Here is a 24897-nt window from a genome sequence, read left to right as displayed (position 1 = left end):
TGCTTTTCCCCTAAAGGATTCTCCAAAGCAGGCTGGGAAAATGAAGCCAAACAACGAAACACCAGTTCTGCTCTGAGACATAGCAGTTTTACTTCAGAGCTGCCAAAGGAGTGTGAGCCTAGAGAAATAACAGAGAATTAGAAACAAGAAAGATGTCCACAAACTTTAAGTATGTTGTCCTTTTTCTTGCTGAATATCTCCTTTGTAGAATATGGTCCTGTACCAGTAGAAAACACTAACCAGGATCCTGATGAAAAGTAGCAAAATATGGGAAGCTATAGGATCCTAGGAACTGATTATAGAATTAAATGTTATGAAGGGATAAGAGCCTTTGTCATTGTTTTGGACCATGTGGCATAACATAACAAAGTGGACATTCACTTGGAGTACATTCAGCCCTATGAGATAAAGTATAACACCATCAAGTAAGAATTTCAATTTGCAATCAAGAACACACTGAATAGAGTAGAAAAGATATTTAAATCAAGTCATAACACCAAAACGCTAATGAGCACCAAGATGGGGTCTCCAGCAAATAAAATGCTAACAATATGTGTTGTCATTTTGAAAATGGAAACACTGCTAAAGATAGAATTTATCAACAATTCACACTTTTTTTTAGAGTTATATATGAGTGCGCCACTTGCATTTCTGATACCAAAGGATGACATCGAAGGATTTCAGATCTGGAAATTGAGTTACAGATGGTTATGGCCTACCATGTGAGTACTAGGAACAGAACCTGAGACCTCAGCAACATCATCACGTTCTCTTAACAACTAAACAATTTCTTCAATCTCCCTTAATTATATATAAAGTGTAATATGTTTAAGTGGTTTGAGAATTTCAAGAATGTGTTTTGATCATGTCTGCCTCTCCTGGTTGTCTAGGATTTCCTCCTATATTTCCTACTCGTCCCACTTTGTCAGCATTCTCTGGTTTCTTTCCAGTCCAATCTGTGATGCTCATATATTCTCGGATGTGGAGCTTTCCACTGGAGCATGGTCAGCTTACCAGTGACCATGTTCTTAAAGAAAGCTTCCTCTTCCTTTCCCTCTCTCAGCTGCTATCAAGTGCCAATAACTTAGTGTCTAGTGATGAGAAATTGTTACCACCTCACCTCTCCATGCTGATATTTCATCTGGCTTGAGTTTCTATAGAGTTCATGCTGTAGTAATTGTTGTGACTTCACATTACAGCAGTCTGGTCATGCCCAGAAGAGATTATTCACTTATAGTAATCCACATAATCACAGGAAATGATTAGACAATTTCAGATTCTAGCAAATGCCATGAGATTAATGAATAAGTGATGGTTTGTGCTACCATGACAGTTTTGTAAGGTGTTCTCCATATAATGACAAAGAGCTAGTGTTCATCTTATGGCTAAACTTAAAAGACCAACCATGAAGTTGAGACATGTGATTTTCCATCCTCTCATTGGCCAAAACGAGATAATAGCCTGTTTTACTGATTTCTTTGATGTGGCTCAAGGTATTGTGATTCTTTTCTGTTAGTCCTACGTTAATTATTTCTGTATCATCTCCCACGGAGTGGTGGCTACGGAGTGGTGGCTTGTGTGTACCACTGTGATGATCCATCTTGACTGTCAATTTCCCTAAAATTACAAGCACTAGGACATTAGTTAAAGATAAGTCTACAAAGTCCACGAGGACAATTCTAGAGAAAATTCTTTTCAGGGAGAAGTCCCACCTGATCAGTGTTACTCAGTAACCTTAGAACAGATAAAGTACAAGGGGAAAAGGAAATATGGGAATAAACTCTCATTCAGGTCTCCTGCTACTATTACATCTGCTGATATAATTAGTTCACATACCCCCCACGATAGACCAAAGCATCTAAAATATTGGGAAAATCAGCCATTCTTATCTTTTTCATCTATTTGTGTTCTTTGCTATTTGGACTATTTATAGTGGCCATAAAACTAAGGCAATATACCCTTTTTAACTACATATAATATGCTTGTGCTCTTTCTTGCTATAGTATTTTTGCCTTGCTCTTGAAACAGAATTTTGAATATGAAAATGTAAGTGTGAAATTTCAGAGTTCCATGGTCTGTCACCCTGAGTTTTAAATATTCCAGCCTTTATAAAGGAACATCCCTCTCTATTCTATGTTTCCTATGAAGGTGCTACCTTCTACGATGAAATTAAAAGTGCAAAATAAATACTATGACTTCTGGAAGAAATTCTCTAAAATTGTGTGAAGATATTCTTTTTTGGCAAATACTATGGAAATTTGGTATCAGATATGATGAGATGATCATGTCTAGAAAATATATATCCAATTACTTTAGAATATTTGGTATCAGTCATGAAAGTAGTACCAATAAATACAAGGCTTAAAGAGGAAGCAGAAGTTTCTAAACTGAAATTATGCAAAGTTTATTCAAATGGAATAGTTCAGATTAAAGTTGTAAGGAATATAATAATCCAATGGTGTTTTGAAAAGATGATAGCACAAAAATAGAAAACTAAAATTATTGATATGATAAGTTAAAATGAAATTAGAATACTATGATAAAGAGAGTATATATAATACAATAAAGTAAATGTTTACAGGTAAATTATAATTTTCTATATTCTATCAAAAACTGAATGTAAATTTGTTATATTCATCTAAACACAACAGAAAATGTTATAGACACATAAGGAATACAAAGAGTGGGAAAAGTACCCTTCCAAATTTTGTTATAAAATACCAAATGTTCAGTCCTCCAGAAATATTTATACAGGTAATATTATTTTGACAGAAAATGCTATATTTGGATATTTAAGATTTTTACACACACACACACAGAGAGAGAGAGACAGAGAGAGAGAGAGAGAGAGAGACATATAGCAACAATTATTTGAAAAGAGACCATGAATTTTAAAGAGAACAAAGAGGGCTATTTGGGATGGTTTGAAGAGAGTAAAGGGAGGAGAGAAATAATATAATTATTTTATGATCTAGAAAAATTAAGTAAAAAAGCTACACTATAATAAACGTGTAAAAATAAAGTACAAATGATAATACAGAAACTGTATTAATTAAAACACTGCTTGGCCCATTAGTTCTGACTTCTTATTGGCTAACTCTTACAGTAATTTAACCCATTTCTATTAATCTGTATATCACCACATGGCAGTGGCTCACTGTAAAAGATTTAGAATGTCTGTCTCTGGTGGCTTCATGGTGTCTCTCCCCTACTCTGCCTTTCTTCCTCCCAGCATTCAGTTCTGTCTTCCCTGCCTACCTAAGTTCTGTCCTATCAACTTGGCCAAGGCAGTTTCTTTATTCATGAAAGCAACACACAAACAAAAGGAACTCCTACAGTAACCAGGAGAAATACATTATTTTTCTATCTGTATATCCATGCTTATACAAGTTTTTTATTGTCTTTAGAGTTCACCTATATTAAACAGGCCTGATAGTAACAAGTGCATAATTTGGAAATTCTGTCATAACATGAAATGTGTATATAAAACTCAGCAATCTTGCAAGTTGAAGCTATAGCAGAATTTATTGTTACAATCATTGGCAAAATAGCTTAGTCAATAATTCTATTAGGTGACTATGTTACAGCGACATGATTATTTTCCTGTGTGAATTGAATCACGGTACATTACAGATAAGTAACATTTTTAAATGCAATCAAATGTAAAATCAAGAGATAAAGTAATTGAGCTGTTTGGCTAATCTGTGTGGTGTGTTAGAGATTAACTGCATAAGTATTTCTTTCATGATAAATCAACACAGCTGAATTCTTCCACATTCTTGAGATGGAGCAGGTAATGCAAGAAAAACCCATCATTCTTATTATTAATAGTAGATGCTTTTTTAACCTTTTATTGGATATTCAAGACCTAAATGCATTAAAGTAGATGGAAAAAGCACAATTCCTTAATGCCATTTAGCTACTACAATGCAAATTACAAATAACTGAATCATGAACAGCATCTCTAAGTACTTAGATTACTTATTACTATCATAAGTCCTTTAATAAACATGAGGAGAGGAGTAGAAGTCAACTAGGTCCAAGTGGAGGGACAAAAAAATGATGGTGTTTTCACATATAAGACTTTTTCAATAAATTAATAAAAAATATTGAGTTACTTGATTAACAGCCACTTAATACTGCCTTGACTTAACAGAGAAGCAAATAAACAAGGAGAATTTGCTAAATAGTAAAGTATCACATTTTGCTCAGATCATAAATTTTTTGTTTAAAGAAATATAACCTCATCAAAATACCATTGGTGAAAAATTTTTTTTCATACTATATAAAGTTCTGTTGTTGAAAAATTTATCATTTTGCTATTCATGAGTTTTCCTAATTTAATATTGTCAATTGTTAAGAATTCTTGAAATAGACTTAATTCTGTAGAGATGGTATATTTAAATTTCTAATATGTGTAAATTTTTAGTATAAGATAGTTTCTTGTTAATATTTTAAAGAAAGTAGTATCAATGCAAAGGGGAATCTGAGTTGAATACTATAATTTTCAATGGGGACAATATCAGCATTCAGTAATAAGTATCTTGAATAGATGCTGCCATATGCATTACTTGAGAGTTGAAGAACATACTTAGTAATTAGTCAAATTCTTAACACTGTTGGACAGCAAAATGCTTTTGGAATGTGCCCAGTAGAGTTCTGGAAACAACTAGACTTCATAATCCCTTGCTTAATAGAATTCCTACATGGAATGACTTCTCAGACTTAACCATTCCACAGTTCTTATTTGTATGCAGGCAAGTCACCAGTGGTCTCTCCCCACCATTTAATGAACGAGATATATTAACTCTTAGAAAGGCAGACAAGGCCATAGGAGTTGAGTTGGTCTACATTACACACTTGAGAGGGGAGATTCATGTGCTTTGTATTAGGTGGAGATTTGAAAGAGAGCAAGGAGAGCATGTGGAGGGAGGACAGGAAAGAGAGAAATGTAAATATATTATAATCACAAAAATAAATACAGTTTCCTTTCTGTGTCTCTTCAAGTTTTAACTAGGGTAATGTGAGAAACTACATTACAGGAAGAACATGACGAATCAGGAAAGAGGTGACAGAGGAACAAGCAAGTGGAGAATAGAAGAAAGAATATGTATGCATAGGAAAGTTAAAAAGAAATACATAACTCAAAAGCTAGGACCCCTGGTGAAAGGAAACCTGAAGACAAACAGGCAAAGTTTATCTTAAGTGAAGATTATAGCAGGCCCTACTGATGCTGGTACTAATTGTAGGGGTTTTCAAAGGAGTAACACACAGATCTCAAATCTTTAAATCTACCATGGTGATTTATTCTGGAAGTCATCCTTTTACATGGTTGGCTAACATTGGAGGATTAAGCTAATTAATACAGATGAAATGATTGCACTGTCTCCGTGTTTCAAATCCTCTTACCCAGGAAACATTGTTCAATAGGAACTTACTGTCTGAGCAATTCTGAGATAAGACAAAACACAAATCCATTTCCTTTTGAAACGTCTGGGTTAAATATCAAGAAGCATGCATAGACAAGCATAGACCCTCTGAATGAAGAAGAGGGCGTTTGAATTATGAAGACTTTTGTAGTTGGTTGTCTACAAGGAATAAGACACATGTAGATTATTGCACATACTTAAAGCTTGAAGCTCAAGACCAACTGATTACTGGCTTTTGAAAAAAATTTCATTCTATGGCATGTGTTAGTGGCACCTATGCAATGATTGGAGTCAAATGTTTGGAATAAGGAATAGTTACATAAATCTTCATCATTGCCAAATGGTTTATCTCCTCATGTAATTCTTCAGTCTTTGCAGAAGCCTTACCCTCTTTCTTATTCTTTTGTCTCAAAATCATAAAAACAATTGGAACTCGCATTATGCTTTATAAGTCATTTGGTAGATTGATGTACCATTTACAAAGAAGAATCACACAAAGCTTAGCATTTGATGATGCAAATGAATACTTGCAGGCTCTCATTCTTTATTGAAATATGGAATAGTTTTATTGGTGTGTGTGTGGGGGGGGGAAATGTGGGAATCCCTGAAACAAGAGTTGTAGGTGTTTATGGACCACCATGTGTAGATGCTCAGGCCTCTGGAAGAACAGAGAAATTCTTAACAACTGAGTCATCTTTCTCTAGCCCTGAGTGATGGATAATCTTAACTGACAGCTTGACTTGGTTGATAGACCCTTAAGGTTTAGTAAAGCACAATTATAGGTGAATCTGTGAGGATGTTTCCAAAGCAGATTGACGTTTTAGAGTGGGTGTAGGATCTACCTTGACTAGAGTAGCACTATGTGATCAGCCAGAATCCCTAAACAAAACAAACATATTTACAGAGAAAAGTAACCAGGACATGCAAGCTCCACTTGTCTGGAGCAAGTATTTCTACTCTTACTGCCATCATCTGTGGACATGACATTAAAATATTTTTAGCCTTTCAGTGGAAATTCATATAAGTGATTGACTACAAAGTTTTCAAGCATTCTGTCCTGGAGGAATATATCATGGGTCCCTTTATTGTGAGGATTCCATCTTCCAAAATTGAGAAGCTGAGGTTTTTCTTCCTCCCTAGTATGCGGATATTCAGATGGCATGGCTAGACTAATCCTCATTTTTAATTATATACACCAAGTATGTATTATATGTTCCTACATATACATATGTAAAAATACATAGATAATATATGTTCTTCATATGCATGAATAAAATATATATAATTTACATGTGTTTTATATAAATTTTATTGGTTCAATTTCCATGAAAAACAGTTCATGTTTGTAGAGAACTGCATGATATGAGTTCCAGTTTTCAAGACCATTCTGTTTATGACCACATAATTATACTGGCATGCAGGTCATCTAATAACTATTAGGTCTATCAGTTTTGCTGAAGAAAGTAATAAAAACACAACCTTTCTTGTTGTATTACAATATCTTTAGAAATGTAACCAGCATAGATTAGGGTCCTAGTGTCATCATTCCGCAGTATTTATGCTTAGATTTAATGCTAACTAAATGTTAACTAAAATAAAAAATGTATTTAAACATGTCTGACACATAATTCAATAAACTTCTTCCACTTCATTGTCTTTATTGAAGAATGATCTGGTTTAATATAATTTGAGATCAAAAATATAATTTATAAAGAATCAAGTCTAAAAGCAAATTATGGCTCCAATTAGAATTTAAACAATAAATTAGTTAAGTTGGTAAGTCAATTAGTCATTACAGGACTTAGAGCTGCAAAGAATGGATAGTGGGAAAGTCTCTTCAGTAATCCACCAAATCACAATTTCTTAATCCATTACAGAGTTACTTAGGTACATAGGAAGTCAATAACCCAAGATTTAAGCCAGAATAGATTTCTTCAATGAAAGCTGGTAAATGATACCAGGATCTCAGGGTGAGGAATATTCAGAAAAAAAAATAATACTTAGCAAGTCACTGACAGCTTGTGTAGTAACGCAATGCTTTGAGAGTGCATTCATAAAAACAATATGCATCAACTGAGGCATCCTTTCCTTACATCCAGGAGGAAGGCTCAGGGCAGAACACTCATGTTCTCAAAGAACACGTTCCTCAAGATGAAAACAAGGAAAAGAAAGCAGGAGTGTGTGCTTCCCAAAGGCATGGAATGACCATCCACACAGTGGGCAGGGTAACCTAGACAATACTGTACTCACCTCTGACAAGCAAATAAGTAGAATGCAGAGATAGTTGTGTCTGTAGGTCTGTAGCAATGTTTCATTTTGTTGTTGTTTGCCTTTACTTGAATTAGAAATAGTTTTCTCATGTTATATATTCTGATTATAGTTTCCCTCTTTTTACCCCTCCCAGATTTCCCTGCTTCCCTTCTCATCTGGATCCATGCTCTTTATGTCTCTCATTAGAAAACAGGCTTCTAATAATGATATATTATAATAATATAAAACAAAAATGAATGCATTGAAATAGATCAAAACTCACAAAAAGAAGGAAAAGAACACAAGACACAAGAAACAGATGAAGATGCAGAGACCCATTTGTTTACAACCGAGAAGTCCCATAAAAACACAACACTGAAAGTCATAATATATACATTAAGGGTTGATTATACAGAGAGAGAACAAAAGAGAGAGTCAGAGAGAGAGAGAAGAGAATAAACAACAATAAAACAAATAAAATTAATTTTAAAAAAGATTTAAAAAAATAAGACTTGACATGATATTATGAGACAAGGAACTTCCCAAGATAGAGTTGAGTTCATTTTCTGCTACCTATTTACTACTTGTCCTGCAACCAACCCATAAGAGTAGTTCCCCCACAAAAGAAATATTACTGTAGCTGCTGTTACTGCAGGTATCTGCCTAAATTATTAATTAATTATATATCTTGTGTTACTTTTCAAGGCTGCGTCAAAATATCTAATAAAATTAACTTACTAGAAAAAAAAGTAGCTCCCCAATTGGCACTCCCTTAGAAAAAAGGAAAATTCATTTGCAAGTCGGTTTTTGATTGGAAATTTCTTCAGGGTTATAGATGGGGCCATGTCTCCAATTATCCTTTCAGCTCTAGGACCCTATCTGATGGTACAGCAGTCCCATGAAAACTCTTGGCATGGTGCCTCAATCTTGTGAGGATGTATGGGTAACAGTCCTGCTGATTTAGAGGATGTTGTTTCTTGGTGTCCCCCATCTCCTCTTTACTCTACCCTCTTTCTGCCTCCTCTTCCAAAGGGAGTCACGGCATTTAGAGTTGATTGCTTCAAGGTCTCAGAATGTCTATCAGTGGGTCTCTGTATTTGATCCCATAAGCTGCAGGAGGAAGCTTCTCTGGTGATGGTAAGCAAGACACTGATTTTTGAGTATAGCAGAATGTTGTTAAGAGTGGTTTTATAACTATGTTATTTTATATACCACTAGTGTGTGGCTTCTAGGTTTCTCGACTATCTAGTCTCAGAATCTAGGTCAAACAAGAAATGTCTGGGATGGGTCCAACTCCTTGAACGAGCCTTAAGTCAAATAAGATATTGGTTGGATGTTTGTGCCACCATTGCCCTAGTGCATCTTGTAGACAGGATAAAACTCTACATTGAAGGTTTTGTAGCTGGGTTGGTGTTCATGCTTGTCCGTCAATAGAGCCCAGAGTACTATCTCCAGAGAACATAACTATTATGGATTACATCAGGATCTCACTCTAGTGTCTCCTTGGATCTCGGTCCCTTGTTTTGTCTAGCAGGACAATTCAGACTAAACACTGGGGACACAGTAGATCTGCAGAGGCCATTTCAGAGTGTAGAGGACCCACCCTCAATGAATAAGAATATACAATGGCCAAAGAGGCCATTGTACTAATTTACGTTTACTCTTGCTAAAATCTGTAGGATAGTTTTTTGAGGGGACATTTTTTTTCTATAGGTGACTGACAGAGCCACTTAGACTGACTCTCACAGGACAATGTAAACACCTATTGCTCTATTGTATAAGATTTCAGGTTTCCAGAATGATGTTTTTAAAGTTATCAACTGATGATTTACCAAGCAGATTCAAATGGCCCATCTCTCCAGAACAGAAATACAACTCATTCTATACTCTCCTGTATTCCCTTTCTGTGGTTTTACAAGCTATTGATTTTAGAGGGGATGGATGGTGGTTAAGCTCTAGTATATTTATATATGTTTAAACTGCTAATGTATCATTAGTCATCTAATACAGCTATGGCTAGAGGAAAACTTTTAATGATTCTAAATTCAAATCATCAGTCATATCCTGAGTCAATAAAGGTCCAGGATCACTAGAAGTCCACTTTTGGGAATATTGGGGATATGGAATAAAGGATTACTGACTCTGAGCCTGTTCGAGGCCAACAGAATGCCTATTGTGTCAGGACTACCTAGAATGAATTGAATAAGAAGTAACAATTTCTACATTAATGGAGGAGACAAAATCTTGAGAGTGATTATCTCAGAAATGTACTGGGAAGGGGAAGAAATTAAGGACAATAAACAAATGTCAAGCATGAAGAACTGTCCTGTAATCCATAAACTATCACCTCAAGTGAATGGTTTAGGAATCTGAAATTAGGGAGAAACAAATTGAAAGGGATAGAGCCAAATTTTTCTCTAATTGTAGTGGCATTTCATTTTTTTTTTAATAAATAAAGATTGCCTGAAGATCAGAGATTAAAACAGCCCCAATGGTCAGCCTTACTATCAGGCAGTGGTAACACACACCTTTATTCCCAGAAGCCTCACTAGTTGCCATCAGAACTGGGTGGTGTGTACCTTTAATCCCAATGGTGCACAATTTAATCCCAGCACTAGAGAGGACTATAAAATGGGAGGAGACATCTCTCAGACACAGCCTCACTCTGAGATTCCAGAAGGCAGGATTTTGGACTGAATTTGAGTTAAGTGTCATTGGCTGGCTGCTTTGCTTTTCAGATCTTTAGGTTATAGTCCAGTTTCTCTCTTTGAAGTTTTATTAATCATGCTTCATTCAATAATTCTACAAACAATGAAGAACTTTAACTAATGAAAGAGAAATACGTTTTAAGACTATAAAGTGGAAATAATTGTCAAAAGTTTTGGATTATAAAAAGAATTTTTGTTTATGAATTATGACTAATTTATAAAAGGACTTTAGATACCAGTCTACTCTATAATTCTATAGATATTATAATAATATGAATATAAATATGATTAATATACATCACACTTAAAAGATATATGAAATTGTGTCTAATTTAACAAATAAGAAAACCCATAACTAAACTTTACCAACTTGACCAAATCTGTAACTTCAGCATCTCCATCTCCCACAGCAAAAAAGTAAGAAATTCTATGACATTTCCTATGAAGATATTTCTGAAGAAGGTCCTCATGGTGTCATCCAGGACTTGGTGACATGTCAAACTGATAAGAGAAAAGTAGAGCAATTTCTGGTTAACAAATTGTGCAGTGGATAAATTTCTGTTTGAACGGCTTTAATTATTACAGTTTTAATTATGAACACATGCAAATAAAGTAGCTGTTCCAAAAGCAATGTTTTCAGTAAAATTTCTAGAACACAAAAGCTTTAACAAAAAAAGGTTGTCATTAGCTTACACCACTATACATTATACGTTCACCTTATAAGTCATCTCTATGATACTGTTCAGTAAAACAGAAAGAAGCACTTGTTTGCAGGATTAATTACTGTGTTCCTACTATTGATTAATACAGTCAGGGTAGAATTATGCTTAATTATACTATTTTAGTATCTACATTATTTATGCTATCAAAAATTTATAGAAAAGTTTGTTAAAATGATGGATGAAACAATGTAAACTCAGTTACCTTGAAGTATCAATAGCACCACCTTGGGGTGCTCAGTATTTCAGAAATCTTGTAATATACTTCAACATAAATTCTGTTCTTCAAACACAACTTGGCAGTAACTAAACTGAAATACTACAGAGTTTAGAAGCATGTCTTTAAATTTGTGATATTTGCATTGCTGTGCATTTATGGCAACAAAATTTAGGAACAAAGTGAATGACGGTTGAGAGAAAATATCTCAAAGGACTGTTAAACTTACCTGATGAAACTACATTTTTTTTCCTATGTCTTAATAGTCACTATTTAGGAACAAGGCATACTTGAACTTCTAATAGCAAGATATCTAATACCACTATAAATTTGGTGCTTATTAACACATTGCTGCACTGAGTCTGAACAAGGCTTGGGAGCTGACCAATCAATCTGAATCCATTCACATAAAACTTGTGATGAATGTGTGTCTCAAAAAATTAAAAATCTTTGTTGTTTTATGATGGAAATTTCATAACTATGTGAGGTTGGCCCAAGAGATAAAGTTGGCTGTTGCCAAAACTAATGACTTATGTTCAGTCCTGAGGGCCATGTGGTAGAATTAGAAGATCAATGCCCTCAAGATTCTTTTTGACCTCTGCTGATGTTATGTCTCACAAAGGTAACCACACACATAGAGACAGCATATGTACACTTAGACACACAAAGAGACAGACACAACAGTGTAACACACACACATAAATATATAAAACTTTAAAATGTTTAAATGTGAGTACAAGATGTCAAAACTATTAGTGGTTATTACATTTTGATATATGTATTACAATCATAATCTGGAATAAAATATTTCTATCTGGATCATAGATTCATGCATAAATTGACAAGAAAAATTCTAGCTCACATTTGTTAGTAAAGAAACTGAATATACAATGTGATATACAGATTATTAAACATGATATATACAGTAATAAAGAGAAAAATCAACATATGTTGAAAAGTTCTATCTGATAATAGAAAAAATATTTTCTGAACAAAATATTATAGATCTAGAAATCTCCATGTACTTTCAAAATTCAGTGTAAGACAAGTACTTTGCAGTGTTAATTATGTGCCATCTATAATTAAATATTTTATGATTTTAAAAATCATATTATTTTACTTTTTGGGATTATAATACAATTACATAATTTCTTTTTTCCTTCCCTTCTCTCAAACTCTGAATAAAAGAAAATGTATTCAATATATTACTCATACAATCAAAATATCAAAAGCCAAAACTGGTCAAAATGCAGACAACAACTGACCATGGGGTACCAAGTCCTAACTCATATATCTGTACCACATTGCCTACCCTTAAGACTCAGGGAACATCAAAGAAATGGTGGTAGAAATATTTTAAGGGCAAGAGGACAAACTGAAAAATTATTTATTCTGTTTGTGACAGAAAAACTGTACCCATGAATCCTCAAAAATAAGTAAGTAACCTAAGTAAGAAAGTGCATTGTGAGCAACTTCCAGAACTCTAGAATTGACATAGACATCTTTCTATCTAGACAGTCACCCAAAGTTCTTCTGTAATGTATGGACATCCAGTCTTCAGCCCTCAGGCCCATAGCATCTGAAAGCCATTTCCATGAAGCGGTAAATATTAAAACGTTTTTCACCTCTATTGATAGTTCATCAGGCACTTTCTTCTGTATCTTGAGTAATGTCTGGAAGACTCTTTCATGGACTGTCTCACCTTTAGGCAAGCTCAGAAGTCACTTTTCTGTGTGTCCTACATGTCCAGTTTATACAGAAAAACATCAAGAGTCCATGCAAGAGCAGTTTCTCTCCCAAATGGCTAATGAACTCCATAAATAGCTTCTGTGATGCCCATCACCTTCTTGAAATAGATTGGGGTTACCAGGAGCAGATGTATTTCATTGTCACAAAAAGACCTAAGTTCTTTAATGTTTTTAATGTCATATTCTGTAAGTCTTTGAAAGGTTTGAAGAATACCAAGAAGCTGTGCTATACTCTGTTGTTTTTGTTTATTTCTGTTTGTTTGTTTTTGTGTTTGTGTGTATGTGTGTTTATAATTCCTTTTTAAGGTCTCTCAGGTTTTATGTGGATGAAGTCAGCCCCACATTGTATGCCATTCTGTTGAAGGAGGCTGCTTGTTTATTCCCGGCCACCCAGACTCAAAATAATCACACAGAAACTGCATTATTACAACACTGCTTGGCCTATTACCTCATGCTTCTTATTGGCTAGCTCTTATATCTTAAATTAACCAATCTCTATACATCTGTGTATTGTCATGTGATTGTGGCCTACCAGTAAGGATCTGTCTGGTGTCCAGCATCTGTCTCGTGCAGCGGCTATATGGCATCTCTCTGACTCAGCCTATTCTCTCTATATATTTTCTCCATCGTGGCTATATTCTGTTAAGCCATTGGCCCAAAGCAGATTATTTATTAAACAAAGGTATTCATGGCATATTAGGGGAATCCCATATCACTTCAACACATAAAAATCTCTAAGTGTTCTTAATTAATTGAAATAAATACCTGATATCCTCAAAGACATGTTGTAGGCAGAACATATTAGCTTAACTTTAAATAATTACTATATATTTTAAAGCTTAAATTTTTAAAAATAAATTATTCGGTTTAGAAAAAAAAAGTTGTTTGAATTTTATACAAATTTATTTCTATTAAAAACAATAAAAATTTAACAGATGTTTGGTAAATGTTAAAAATTTATTCTATTATTCAGATTCAGTTAACATATGACTATGTGATCTTATTTAGAAATCACTACTTAATAAGGTTGAGTGCTTAGTCCTAAATAAAATATGCATACTGTCTCCTTCAAGTCTCAGGGAACAATACTCTGAGAAGATGTGGAAGAAAAATCCTACAAAGCAGAAGATAGAGAGAAAGGCTATGAAATGCCATATTTTCATTACACAGCCATGGCTATCAGAACTCTAAACAACTATGCACGAGTATCATGAGTCTGTACAAGAAAGGATCCATTTACAGCTAGACAAAGATGGAAGAGGCACTCAGAGAGGCATATCATTTGCTACTGAGTGCCTTCCTATGAGCAGATCAGGAACAAGTGGAGTCATTGATAAAGATTAGGCTAGCCATTTGTAACCCCACCAGGCACCAGTCGTAGTACCAACACAAAGGACACAAAAATGGTCCTACACATGGGCCACATGACCAAATCAAAAGGAATAAATCTAAGATTGAGTCTGGTATGGAGGAGAAAAATTAATAGGTGTGAGAGGGAGGCGATGAGATTGGAGGGAGGACACAACAAGAATATATTACAAAAAAATGAAATTATCACAGAACAAAGAAAAAACACTGGAATAAAAAGAAAATATTACCTAAGAGTTTTGTAGTATTGACTCATGGTGTTGTAGGGGACTTTTAAATCTAGCATTTAGGAGATAAAAGCAGGTGAATCAACAGTTCAAGGTCATCCTCAACTGCAGAGTGAGTTCAAGGACATCCTGAAATATACAGTTCTCTTCCTCAAACAAGCAGGTGCTGAGACAGCTGAAAATGGATAAACAAAAGATAATTTTTCTTTGCAAACCATGAAGCATCTCTGGGAAGTCTATCTTCCAGGAAAATTCTCAAATAAATATGACCAATGGTTAATTTCCCTATACAGTGCAGAGAGAAGAAATTAAAAGCTTAGCTTGTCAGCAAAGTTGCACAGAGACGGAATGCCTGCATAGATCTAGCACTCCAATGGAAACCACTGCATAATTCAGCTGGAGAAGATGATAGACCCATCACAGAGCTCAGTTTCATTAAAGTCAGCAGTCTGCATTTTCATTAAATCATCATCATTCTGAGGACAACCTTTATAACAATACTTCCTTTGACAAGAAAAATAGAAGGAAATATATGGCTAAGAATAAAAATCTTGGATCAATAAGGTAAAATATGCATGAGATATAGAAGAGAGCCATGTTTAAGCATCAAATAATAAATATGCCCTTGATCCTACGTAAACATAAAAAGAGTAATAAAAAGGAGTGCTCGTTAGGAGACCTCTTCATCAGCATTAGAGCAAATGGTATCTGAGCAAATCAAATCTTAATGCTGTGCTGGTGGATGTAAAGAACCACACCATCACAATGAGGATTTCCTCACTCTGCTCATATGAAAGTAAGAACAAGCCTGATTCTTTGCTCTTCTAATGAATGTGGTCTCTGTTAGAACTGATAGAATGTTAGAAGACATGAGGATTCAGCCAATTTTTCCAGTCGAGAAATATACACTTAAGTCATCCTCAAGCAAAATTACAATACCAAAAGAATAATGCTGAGAATTATATGTAGACCACAAGTGAAGCTGTTACTAACCTGAGCGTTCACGTATCCATTCAACACAAATTTATTCTATGCCTAGCATTGCTACAAAGTGTTGAAGATCTAGCATACACAAAATGAATATAAAATGTCCCATGTTCTCAAAATATTGCAGCTTGCAGAGATAGACAAATTGTTCAAACAAAGGCTATGGGGCTCTGGGATGCTCTGAAGAGGGTTGTGGGGTTAATTTTGCTTTGAATTAAATGACTTTTTGAAAAGCTCTTCCTAATTAAGAAAATCATGTGTCCTATATCCCTAGGATCCTTCTTGCATACCTAGACAGAAATGGGAAGATGAATACTAGTATTTAATTACCAGAATGTATAATTAAATAAAAAATTATGTTGTATATACTCTGTTTTCTGAGGAATTATATGAAAGGAAAACGTATAATGTGAACCAATGGAATAAGATATTTTCAAAGAGAAAAATAATATAGTGACAAAATTGTTATCTGCTGTTAGTGGCTAGAAAGTTGATCTAGCAGATGAAGTTACTTACTGCCCTTGCTACTGACCCAGGTTCAGTTCCCAGCACTCAGAGGCTGACAAAAGCTTAGCACCGAATTCCACATAATCTGCCTCCCTCTGCTAGCCCAGCCCCCACAGGCAGCTATCTCTTCTCACAGACGAACACTACACAAATGATTTTAAAAATTAAGAAACCTTTTAAAATAATATGCTACTAAAATACATGAAAGCAACCTAGCTGTCGTCAGCTGAGGAATGGATAATGAAAAGGAGAAAACCTTTGTCCCTATACACAATGGAATTTTATTGAGCTATAAAGAAAATTGAAATGTGCAGATAAAGAGAAGAGGAAAACATGATACTAACTGAGCTAAATCCAATGAAGAAAGAAAGCAAATATGTTTAATTTGGTGTGCCTGAAAATTTTAAGAAACTGGAAAAGGAATCCTAAGGGAGGGATTATAGCAGTATATAAATGATATGGAAGAGAAAAGAAAGATTAAGTTTGGAGAAAGGATGGAAAATGTGGGAAGAGGAAATGAGAAATGAATAAATAGGAATAATGATGAAGAAATAAACAATATAGAAACTTGCTATCTAGCAAAATTCATGTGTATATATTAATACAAAATATTGTATTATTAAATTATTTGTATTATTACTATAAAAGACTCACCCTAAATGGTGTTAATGTTCTTTCTAGAAACCATAGTTTACCAAAAAGAGAAAAAGAAAAAAAAAACATTGCCCTTGAGTTGTTGGTCAGAGGTGTCCCAGAGACCCCCAAAGCAATATAAGATATTACCAGGGATTGTTTCTTGCTTGCCAGAATGCACTAAGAAAGAAACTTTAAATGGGATTTAGTTGGCTTTAACTGAGAGCCAACACATAAACTGGTGGTGGTTGTGACTTTTCCCTGAGGCCAGATATCTCTCTTGAGCTCTCTGTTGGGACCATCCTTAGGTTCCTTCCCTGCCCTCAGCCTTTATTATAAGCACAAAGTGCAGGAAGCCAAAGAATCTGCAAGCCAATGCACACTGACCTGCACCATAAACTGCCATTTATAACTAACACATAAACCTAACCAGGACTCTAGGAATTGGTGATCTGCTTGTATGGTAACCATCCCATTGGTCAATAATCTGTCAAGGTAAAGCAAAGAGCAATTCCATCATGACTTTGTGAAGGTGTCTCTATAATTCAGTTTGTTAATTACTTGTAGCTCTTGGATGCTTTTAAGGAAAGCAAGTGTTTCTTAAATTATTTCTCAGTTGGTACAGTTTGTCAGTGAGGGACATTCTTTATCTCCTTCGTACATATTATCCAGAAAATAATGCAAGTCTTTTATGTTAAATAGTCATTAAATCAAGGATTTGATTAGTGATTTCTAAGCTCACTAAGTTTCTTCAAATGTTGGTCAAAATTTCACATTTGTTAGGAAGCTTTGTGAATAGTAATTCTGGTTTCACTGAACTAAGTATAAAATATGCACTACTCTACCAGTGTCCAACCTTGTTTCTCAAATAACTATGGCATGTCTCAGAACTCTCCTTAGATGGGATCATCTTCTCTATTTATTTCCTTGGGACTATAAAAAAATAACACACTATTATTCAGACTTTTTTTTACTTATGCAACTCTTTCATCAGTGAGATTTTATGTATATACCTATTATAGAAATGATATAAAAGTGGAACATTCTGTTCAAAGGTTTAGCAGGAAAGATGAAAGAATTCCTCATTTCTGCTCTGTCTCTCAAAACTCCAAAGAGGCTTTGTAAGCAGACTAATAACCTGTGAGTTTTGGAAAATAAAAATCTCCAAACTACTCCAGATCACTTAGTGGGAATTTCTAGAAAGTAAGACCAGGAATCTTTCTTTTAATTTCCTCTTTGGATAGTTATTATGTTTTAAAAATCTCGTAGAAAGTAAAGGATCTCTGAAAATGCACACAATTATATTAATCTGATCAATAGAATTGATTAAATTAAAAGAAGTATATGCATAAACATTTAGAAAATAATAATTACATTATAAAGTAAAAATATTGAACTTACATAAATTCTCACAGCAAGGATGTTTTCATTTTGTTCTTTATTTCCTAAATTAATTTCAAATGTTAAAATATTTGTATACTTGGTGATGTACAAAGCAAGAATACACAAATTGCATATTTCAATTTTTCAGTAAAAATACTGCAACACTTTCTACAAGAAACATAAAAATATTTGCTTTTAAATAAATTGTAAGAAGTCATATTGAAAATTTACAATTTTGTAATAAAATATATACAGTGTTTGTAAACTTGATAATACAGTAATCAGAACAATAGAAAAATGTTTTCTTAAATAGTACAACTATTAAAATTGAGCTACCAAACTTAGCATTTAAAACTCATAGGTTGTGTTGACTTATTATTTACTCTAATTGATTTTAAATAAGTAATTATTGACTCACGTTAAGCCTATAAGTTCAAGTCGGTAAATCCTATACACTTAGCTCTTTCAACTAATTATTTGGATTTCTCGTTCAAAGCACATCAATAAGATTAGCTTTTCTGGTTTAGAGAGATTCCTATTTCTAATCATAAAAAAATGCAGGATGCTTAATGCCTAAAATAAACTGTTAGCTATGAAATATTAGAGACTATTATTTGGATGATGGATAGGGCATTATATAAAAACAATGGGGAGAAACACATGTCAAAGAGATTACTGACATAGAAGAATTAACAGGAGAGAACCTAGTAGTACAGAACTACACAGCAAGGAAACCTTAAGTTAGACCAGTTCCTGAGCAAATCCACATGTGAGAATAACACACTTATTTCATTAAGAGAGTATTGTAGGAAAGCTGTTTGTTCATTTCCAGGCTACCTAGACTTCTGAAATAATAATACAGAAACTATAGTATTTAAATCACTGCTTGGCCAAACACCAAAAAAAAAAAGAAAGTACTTCTGGTTTACTCTTATATCTTAAATTAACCCATTTCTATTAGTCTATATTTTACCATGAGGCTCGTGGCCTACTGGCAAAGTTCCAACTGGCAGCTCCCATCTTTCCTCTCTGGTGGCAACATGGCGTCTCCTTGACTCCGCCTACTTTCTCCCAGCATTCAATTTAGTTTTCCCTGCCTTCCTCAATTCTACTCTATGAAAAGTCAAAACAGTTTCTTTATTCATCAACCAATAAAAGCAACACATACACAGAAGGACTTCCCACACCAAGAGAGAGTTCTTATTGAATAACCACAGCAGCTGTGACATCACGTATGCGTATGTAGGAGCCATACCATGTATTACATTAGTGACTTTCCTGTTTCTGTGATTAAATACCCCAGAACAACAATAACAAATGAAACTTAAAGGAAAAATGATGTTATTTTTTGCTTCCTGTTCTAGGGAGATTACATTCCATCATGGATAGAAAGATGTGGTAATAAGTAGGGAAGGCAGGAAAGCAGGAGCTGGCTGATCACATTTCATATGAACTCAGGACCCAGGTATATAGAACATGTGAAGTTAGACTATAAAATCTTAAATTCTGCCTCCAGTTCTGTACCTCCCCAGTAAGTCTTTACCTCCTTTAGGTTTCATAATCCCTTCCCAAATGGTGCTATAACTGTGGACCAAATGTTCAAATATGTGAATCTATGAGGGGCATTGCTCATCTAAATCACCATATGTCCAGAAGCCAGCCTTTTGTGGAACTCATCCTAATTCTTGTGTTCTTATGCTCTGTTCTGTCTTCCATAAATTACCATAGGACTTAGAAGTGGGGAGGAAAACATAGATGCTCCCCCATTTATGGCTGAGCACACACTGTATGATTATTCTTTGTATATTGAGTGGTTATGAGTCTGCAAGAACCACTACCTTCTGCAATAAAAAGCTTCTTTGATATATATTTGAGAGCAACACAAAGCTTTGACTAGCACTAACTATTTAGAAGAAAGTTTAACAACATGAGCATTTAGCAAAACAACATCAATAGGTTGTTCCCTAGAGCTCCCAGTTTCCCTAGTCATGATTTTGACCAAGTATACTATACCAGGCATGAATTACTTCTTGTGACACAAACCTCATATCTAGTCAAGATAGTAGTTGTTTACACCTATAAGCATTATTGCCACTATTACATCAGTAGATACATCTTCCTTTGGATGTCATTATGGTAGCATGCAGAATGCAATGCTGTATGAGTTCATTGAATTTTCCTTGCTCCCAGACAGCTTATACCACACTTTCCATTAGTATGGAAGCTAACCAGCAGGGAATTAATTTCTTTTCCACTATTTCTTTCATTATCTAAGCAAGATAGAATCCCATTTAACACTTTCTGTAGGACACAGGTGTTGTTGAAAAGTCATTTTCCTTACAGCTACAAAATAAAAGACACAATCCTTGAGTTTTGTTGGGGAAGGGATCTGACTGTTGTCTATTATTGTTTTCTCATTTGTTATATAATAGCAGTATTAATTAAAAATAAGGCTAACTCTTCCAATAATTTGAAGTAGTTTAATGTGCATTCCAATTGTTCTCATTTCCTCCTATATTGCATGGATAAAACGAATGTTTAAAAAATGTAAGATTGCTATTCAGGAATAATTTTAACCTATTATACAATAAATTATCTGAATCAGAAAGCATAATGAAGATACTTACAGAATTCATACAGAAGGGGGACTTTTCATAAAGAGTTAAATGGTTTTCATCTTACACTGGAGAAAGGACAATGATGCATGCTATCAAATAAACTGTGTTGAATTTATTTTGATTCTTTTAATTCAATCTACCTATATGTCTTCAGTGTGTACTGCTGTGGAGACTGGAAAAAGGAGTTTGAACCCAGAAGCTTAAAGAATTTGTCTTCATGAAGATAGACTAGAATTCTGGAACATGAAGTCTGCAAACAAGTAATGCATATGGGAGACAATACCACTAAAACATTCAGAGAGAACAAAGTCAATATGAAGAACTTTTAATGAACAAAGTAGAGGGGAAATTAAAAACAAACTCAAAGGTGAGAAGCTTAGCTTTGCCAGATTCAGGTCCTCTGTCATCCTCGTTCCTTAGCTTACAGACATTTAAACGCCATACATAAGCTACACAACATGATATAGTGGTATGAAAACCACTTACAAAATAAAGTATAAAGGAGATAATAATTGAAGTTTAAACTAATTTTTATTCTAATACACTAATAGCTTTGTTGATAGAAACAAACTTGAGGATGATTATTGTGAACTTAACACTCTCACCCATTTACCTTACTTGCTTTTACTCCAAAGAAATTTACAATTTTCACCCTTCATCCTTGGACATCAACATTTAAGGTGAATGGAACTTCCGTCATATACCTATTTTAGCTGATTTTCCTCCTTCAAATAAGCAAATTTTTATATATCCAGAAATATGAACATTAAAAAAACATTAAAATGGTTCAATATTGCGACATCAAAAGTTAACTATTGTGTATTATTTTGTATCATTATCCACATTGATGTCACTTCTGATTTTCCCTTGCTATTTAAAACTTAATTGAAAATAATTTCAAGAATTAATAGAGATTATACTTCCAGTCTTTCAATGATAACTGCTTTTAACTGACACTAGTTTTCACACAGGGTTTCTGTCTGGCAAAAGCATCCATTCTATCAACTAAAGCCTTTAGAAGCACACCAGAGAGCAAGAAAAATTACTTTCTCTCCAAATAAATATGTACTTCCAGCTATTTTATTATCTCAATGCCTGTAGAAAATTATTTCTATTAGAATTTATTTCGACAATAATACAAATAATATATTATGTATATACATATATATGTATATACATAATGCTCATCGAGAATTTGCTTCTTATTAAATGTTCCTGTTCTCCCCAGCACTCTGGGTTTCATCTCTTTAGCACAGCCTCTAAAGACTCTTTAGTTAATGTATATTTGAAGTATCATCCTACTCACAATGAACTGTGCTGGAAAGTACCATCGAGCCTTCAGCACTGAAAGAAATCAATCTAGTGATGGTAAATGGTCTGTGGTCTCACAGGGATAGACTCATCTGTTAAAACTTTAAAGCCATACAAATCAAACATCCTCTCCTTTTGTAGAGTGCTTTACGTGGAATTAATGTGTTTTAACCCACATGACACCAGCATTTTCTATTTCTATTCTTGCAACATGTACAGAAAACTGATACCTTTTGGTACTGTGAAATTTGCCATTTCAGATCAATTTTGCTGTTTGCATTGATTATTGTGGCTAAATACTGAGACACGCATCAGTAACTGATCAGCTGTCTAATTTGTTTTGTCGTTTTGTCACTGATGCATAGACACAATTAGTTAAAGGTGTCAATCATTTTCAAAATATTTTAGCAAGCGTAAAGACTTAAAGTGAATTAGAAATTGTCCACAATAATTTAAAAATAGCTGTATTATAAATAGACCTACTTAAATCCATCTAACACCACATAAAACATATGAATACAAAAAACTATAAGGTTGGTAGAACAAAATATTGTTTTATTAAAAGAACTTTAATAGATATAGTATCAAAAATGATCATTTTAAGTTCATAGGTAAGTCTAAAATCTTGAGAGATCTTCTCTATCTACTCTTAATAGATAAATCATCCAAAGTTCATATAAATGTTAATAAATGATGCTCCATACTTCATTTATTTACTATGTCTGCTATTTACCCCATATTTGCTTCCTAGTTAAAGACTAAATTTACAATTGTAATTCAATATTTATGATGTTCAAGACAACATCATAGAAACAACACAATCTACGAGTACTCAGACGTTTCTCTATTTGTCAGAAAAAGCAAAAATGTAAATCCAGAGATAACATGACTAAAATAAATGCGTTCAAATATGGAATATTTTTAGCAATCTAGTGAGAATAATTGTGATAAGAAGAGGTATGCAATCTGTACTCATAAATACAAAAGGCCTGTTTATTTTGCTTGTTCCATCATATCTTACTTTGAAAAAGAAAAATAAGTCTGCTATTTCTGAAGCTATAAAGTTATTACTTACTTTGTTTTAGACTTCCCTGTAAGATAAGAAAGATTTGAAATAACATAGTTGACAAATTTCTCAGGCAAAAATGTAGTATTTCAGATAATCCTTGAGGAAAATTCCTGGAATTCATCAGCGTTAATGAACTTGGAATGAAACACTGTGGAAACATGAGCACCTATGCACATTTTCTGTTCCACTTCTAAGCTTACACAGGCAAAAAGGCAGCTCTCCATGCAATTCAAGCACACAAAATTGCATGGCTTTTGTAATGTATTAGTCATTCCCATTATTATTTTTTTGCTCTTTTGCTTTGCTTGTTTTTGTTGTTTGACAACACAACCAAAGAGTATGATAGTCTGCCCTTCAGCAACACAATAATTAAGAAACAAGTCCTCAAAATCATCAACAAAAAGCTAGAAAAAATTCATCCGAGACTCCAAAATATTGGAGCTATGTTCTTCTCCCTTTTAAACAGCTTGTTGGAAAAAAGAGATACATCTCTCTGACTGCAAAATTACAGAATTTTCTCTCTTACATTTTATTTGTCCTAATGTAATTCAAGGCTGTGATCACCACGGGTATATGCTTTGATTGGAGAGTATTCTTAATAAATTTTGAATAATACCTGTATTCTTTGATTGGCCAACCTAAGAATCTAAGAATTTAAACTAGCTAACTAAAGTATACTTTGGTGATTAATAATAATCTATAGATAATTTTAACACCTAGACACATTTTAGTGCCACAATAAGATATACATTTAGAGAGATACAAAATATCTGATGCAGAAAAACAAATTATATTTTAGCAAACTAGGCATGGTGATGCATGCTTGCAGTCCCATGTTGCAGGAAGCAGAAACAAAGCCACTTGCATACATTCAAGTTCAGCCTTATCTAAGTAGTGAATTCCCATCTAAACAGTGTTACATAGTGAAAGAAAAGTATTTTAACTTTGTTCTTTCATAGGTAAATAGTGAAGAAAAGAGAGTCCTCATTGAACTGAGAGTTCAGGACTATCCACTACCTGCTTTTTGCTATCTGGTACTAGAAAGGTTTTTTTTGCCAGGTACTTATTTGCTTTGTAGACAGGAAAACATATCCCCAATAGACGAGTCCTAAAGAATATTAGCCACTCCTGGAACCCTTTTCCATAGGTAAAATAAATCACAAGAATATTTGATGCCCCCTGGATCCTACTATGAGTGAAGTTTTTTTTTGTTGTTTGTTTGTTTGTTTGTTTGTTTGGTTTTTGCTTGCTCAGTAATGGAACCTGAGGCCTCTCATATAGGAATGTACTAATCCACTCCAGCCAGAGGAGATCCAAGGAAATCTTGACTGTGAAGAGGTATCATGTCAGTTTCCTTGTTGACATGGAGCCAAATTACTAGCTTCTTCCTTCTTCTGATCTTAATTTCCAATAAAAACTACCACTGGGAATATATCAGGCCAGCCCATTAAGAGACATTTTACTCAGGCTCTTGCCTGTTCCTAGGGAGATCTCCATGTCTGTCATCCCTTCCCAAAAGTTCCCAAGATCGTGACTCCCCTTCTAATGAGAGACTCCGTGGTGGTTTCAATACGATGTTCTCCATAAACTCACATATTTGAATCCTTTTTTTGTAGTTGTTGGAACTCTTTGGTAGGTCTCTGACAGCAGGCTATTCCAAGTTCATTCTCTGTCTGTCTGTCTGTCTGTCTGTCTGTCTCTGTCTGTCTGTCTCTGTCTGTCT

This window comes from Microtus ochrogaster, linkage group LG4 (genome assembly GCF_000317375.1).
Source record: "Microtus ochrogaster isolate Prairie Vole_2 linkage group LG4, MicOch1.0, whole genome shotgun sequence".
In the NCBI taxonomy this organism is placed as follows: Eukaryota; Metazoa; Chordata; class Mammalia; order Rodentia; family Cricetidae; genus Microtus; species Microtus ochrogaster.
This window is presented reverse-complemented; position numbering follows the sequence as displayed.